This window comes from Triticum aestivum, chromosome 2D (genome assembly GCF_018294505.1).
Source record: "Triticum aestivum cultivar Chinese Spring chromosome 2D, IWGSC CS RefSeq v2.1, whole genome shotgun sequence".
Classification (NCBI taxonomy): Eukaryota; Viridiplantae; Streptophyta; class Magnoliopsida; order Poales; family Poaceae; genus Triticum; species Triticum aestivum.
Window position 1 is genome coordinate 50547197 of NC_057799.1, and position 5414 is coordinate 50552610.

A 5414-nucleotide genomic window follows, 5' to 3' on the forward strand; every position below is an offset into this window, starting at 1 on the left:
ATTGTTAAGTGTGAGTGTGTGTTTTACCCATCCAGGCGGAAGTTATGTGCACAAAAGAGGAGAACGATTCGATGTGGCGTTAGGATTGAGGGTAATCAACTACGTATGGAGACATAGAGACCTTGAACGTGCATGTGTGAGAGGTATACATGTATACGTGGGATGTGTGTGTGTGCGCGCGCATGGTCGAGATAAAAGAAAGAAGACATAAGTCATCAGATCAACGACATGGGAGAGACGGATCGGTATGACAATATGCATGCATGTGAGAATGCAGGGAAGAAGGCCCGACAATTGAGCATGTGTTTTTGTCGTTAAGAGATAGTGGCATGGGCTGGAGCATGCATCTCTGGCGAGCAAAGGGAGTGAGGCGCAACGATTGTGCAAAAGAGACCAACCTATAAATGCATATGTATGGAGAGACATATATAGTGTGGGTGATAGGAAGCAAGACTCCGTGCGAGAAAGAAATGTTGACGGAGAAACTACAGATAGATACAGAGATGGAGATGCTAGCTAGAGGGACATCCGCTAGTTTGGGTGTTGGAGATGACCGTCGGGTGGTTCAAATGGTGAAGTTATATATGTGTGTGAGAGGGCACTTGACTGCATGTAGAGAGAAACATATGTAGTGTGCGTGATAGGAATCAAGAGTGAGGGCGAGAAAGAAGGTTGATGGAGAAACAAATAAATAGAAAGATAAAGATGCTAGCTAGTGTGCGTTAGAGATAGGAGTCGAGTGGATCAGAAGGCTGGGTTATGTGTGTGGGTGTGAGAGAGATAGAGAGGGGGTGCATGTGAGTCACATACAAACAGATATCAAAGAGAAATGAGATCCAGAGAGACGGAGTTTTGTGTCTGCGAGAGAGAATGATATTTCACAACGAGAGTGATAGCTAGAGAGACATACGAGGGAACGCAAGATATCTCTAGGGAGAGAGGGTGTGTGTGAGCGACATACAAGAGAACAATGGAGAAATATGAGACCCTGGGAGACAGAGTTTGTGTTTGTGTGTGAGAAAGAGACATTGAAGAGGAAGAGTCGTAAGTTCTCATATCTAAGGAGCGAAAGACATCTCTGTATGAGGGGTGTGCGAGTGGCACACATGGGAATAGTAGAGAGAAATGAGACCCCGGGAGACAAAGTTTTGTGTTTGTGTGAGAGAAAGAGATTCCACATGGAGAATCATAGTTAGAGACACATAGCAGGGAGCGAGATATACTTAGAGAGAGATAGAGTGATGAAGGTCGAGGGAGAGAGTACCATCACTGTGTTACGAAGATAAAAGATCATTGTCGACATACAGGTAGCACGAGAGATACCTGAGAGACGATGAACGCGTATAGGTCCAAAGAGATAGTCCTATATAAGCATGACGGATAGCTCTATGAGACGAATATCTGGATTAAAGGGAATTCAAATATTTAAACTGGAGATCACGACATCGGTAATATCATAACGCAAATTGGTGTATCAAACATGCATATTCATTTGAATTTGGGCACACGTGTAATGTTATATAGTTTATCAATATTGGTGATCCATAGATTCTTCAATTACAAACAATGCATGGTTTATATGAAATTAATGTCTAAACGGGATTACACTATATGTTGGCGTGTGTGAAACACATTATACATGTTTGAGAAGTAAAAAAAACCCGCACGAAACACACATTAATTGGAGACAGTTAGCGAGGAATGCATACATTGGATTTCAACATAAAGTGGTTTCAAATATTTGAAAATCCAAATTGATGGATACAACCTTATGAAGCTGAGATCATGCCATTTGTAAACCATATTTATGTATAAATGGTGTTGTGCTTTTGAAAGTATATATATAAAAATGATGTATATAGAATGTAATTCCAATTGAAAATGGATCCCGCCCGAAAAAAAATAGAATACAAACGGGATTCGAATTGAGTTGGCACGGTAAACGTGCACTCTGCAAAATTTGAACGAAGCGGGGAAAGTCGCAGTAACCGCCCGAAACCAAAATCTGCGAGATGGAAATCACTACTGCCTATCCCTGCCACGCAAAGCCTATCTGCTGGATTTCTATAGGTTTCGATAGGGGTAGGTTTGTAATTTCACCCAAACATGACGTAACCGCCTCTCACCTGGATTCATACACGGTGGGCGCCAAAACACAGTGTGTCCTCGGCCGAAATCGACTCCCTCCCCGATTCATATTCATACACGGTGGGCGCCAAAAACAAACTCTCGTCGGCAAATATTCGGTGTATGCGAGATTACCGTCCTATCCCCAACCGACTAATGTTGCTGTGATGTAGTAGAAATTTGAAACAGGGGCTAAGTGTGTAAATTTCCTCGCATTTGAGACAAGCGCGCCCTGAATACATGGTTCCCCCTTCCTCTCTACCTTCCTTTTCCCCATTCGTACTCCGTGGGCGCCAAAACACCCTCTCCACCCCACCCTCCTCCGTCCGCCGCCGTCCGCCACCCCTTCCACCGCCGTCCTCCTCTACCATGTCGGAGCTGATACCCCGACGCCGCCGTCCATTACAAGAGATCGACCTCTCTCATCCACGGCTTCGGACCAGGATCCTTGCATCCCGTCCTCTCGCTTCATCCCCGCAGTCGTCCACCTTGCCGGCGCCGCTCCTACGACCGTCTCGTCCACCGCGCCCCGCCGCCACCGTCTACCCTCCTAGATCTGCTTCCACGCCGCCGACAGCCATCGCTACCGTAGCACCATCAAATTCTCAGCAGATGCGTACACGGCGCCGCACCAAAGGCGGTACTCTTTCGTATCTGCTCAACTTATTTATCGCAGCAAGAAAATAGATCGCCACTTCTTTACTCTGATTTCTTGTCTTGGTTGCGAAGTTGCCTTTGTCCGGTTTTCCCCTTTTATATTCCACACTAGTTAAATCACAGTAGACTAAATTTCAAAATTGGGTCAGTCGATTTTTCAGTGCTCGCCGGAGTTCGCCGGTGCGAACGAAGGGGCTCGGGTGGTTGTGGGGCCTCGCCGAATGAAGAAAACTCGACGCGGGTGGGGGTTGGGGCGGGGGTGGGGGTGGCGGAGGAACACAGGCGGTGGGGGCCGGTGGTCCGGCCGGCGGCCCGTGCGGTGTTCTGTATGGGAAGAATCAGAGACGAGGAAGAAGAAGGGTTAGGAGACGTAGGATCTTCATCCAACCGCCTGAAATGGTCGAGAGACAGCTGGGAGTTGCATTCTTAATGCGCTCTGGTTCATCATGTGTGGGCACTACGCAACCAACATTTTATTATCCAAAATCTGCTTGCTCTTCTTTACCATGTTCCTCTTTCGTTCTTCTTTAATATGTACTCTCTTCGTTCCTAAATACAAGTCTTTGTATAGATTCCACCATGGACTACATATGGAGCAAAATGAGTGAATCTACACTCTAAAATGTATCTAGATACATCTGTATGTGATCCATAGTGGAAATCTCTACCAAGACTTATATTTTGGAACGGAGGGAGTATGATAGTGGTACAGTATGTTCCTTGTACTGAAGATGAGCAGGGACTTTTGCAGTGTAGAGGTCTATACGGTCGGTTGTGATGGACATTTTGAGCCTCTTTGATTCGTAGGATCTTGTAAACATAGGAATAGGATTTGTAGTCACTTGCCCACTTGAATCCTATAAGAACAGCAAGGAAATGCGGGGAGCTGTGTCGCCTTTGAGAGTAACACTGATATTAACAGTACCGCACCTTCACTTGAAGAGAGCTGGTATCAGAAGCCTTTCTAGCCGTACCGGCAGTACTAGCACATATATTCCAGCAAGTTCCACTTTGCTGATTTTACTCTGATGCTTACGGTTTTCCCTGTTATATCTACACTATGATCTGTGTAGCTGCTTTGTGTCGCACTAGCAGCAGTCCACTCTTGAAGCTAAACACTGCAATGACTTACAAAATTGGCACCAAGGCATTGAGTGCCATTCTGGATGCAATGAAACTCATACGCTCCCCACCTGTTGATTCTTGTTCAGAATATGATCCTAATGACTCTTGTTCAAAATTGCCACATATAGAGAGACAGCATGGAATTGCATTTCTTTGGGCACTGTGATTCATCATGAGTGGGCAACCAACATTGTATGCAATGAAGCGGAACCTCAAGAATATACTTCCTCTTCTGTTCTTTAACATGTTCCTCTTTGTTTATTATGTATTTAGTACGTACAGTATGTTCCTTGTCAGGAAGGGGCGTAGGGACATCTGCAGTCAACAGCTGATAGAGCTGGCCTGTACGTGATCGATAGGCTTTCAATTACTAGCAGCAATACAACACCGTATTTTCAAGCCAGTTCCACTTTCCCGATTTATATATCGTGGTTATGGTGTACCCCTGTTATGTACACTATGATCTGCCTAGTTGTTGTGTGCTCTTGTTATCATGGTTTGGCAATAAACTCTCTAATAGTATATTATGAACCTATCATCTGCCAGCTATCCTTACTTCTGGAGCCTATTTTTTTGTGTACTTGTGCCAGATTATATAAATGCACGCACCATATTACAGCACACATGAGCTCTCTCATCAGAATCCAGTGATAGCACACAAGTGTTTACAGGGGCGCCCCTATATTAGAATATCATCTGCATTACAAAGATAATCTCACAACTCTTTATGTTTTCATGGTTCTTAGATATTATACACAATTACAGTGAATATCTGAATCCGCGCATTAGAAGAATATTGTGGAACACTGCAATGACTTACAAAATTAGCACCAAGGCATTGAGTGCCATTCTGGAAGCAATGAAACTCATACGCTCCCCACCTGTTGATTCTTGTTCAGAATATCATCCTAATGACTATTCTAACCTCGAGGAGTCAAAGGCAGATGGCCTGTCCTGTTAACCCATCAAGGTGCCTGTTCTAATTTGGCAAGGTTTTATTGATTGCGTGTATCTTGCATATGTTGTCTTGCATTTCTTCTACTTTGTTGCACCGCCATCTGCTTAGTTTACTCATCATATAACTCGAGATGCCATGCCCATCCATTATCAATACATATTCCATCTGTCATCATACCATGTTTTTCCACTCAAATGCTGTTCTTGTGCATCAGACATCAAAAAGGAAGAGGGTGATTGCCGAACCTGAAGGAGCACCAGCAAAGTCCTTGAAAAACGTGGTGGTGCCGGAGAAATCAGACAGCGCCCCACTTATATTGGCTGTACAACCAGTGACACTAAACGTAGGACCGACTCCAGCAGACTGTACCCATACTTCACTGGCCACAGCACTAGCCCCACCACACAGGACCTGCACTCCAGCAAAAGGTATACCGATTTCATTTGCCATAGCACCAGCTGTACCACAGAAAAATCCCACTCCAGCAAAAAGTACAGCAAGTCCACCACCCGAAGACCTATCCCAACTGCAGAGACGGCCAATTCCT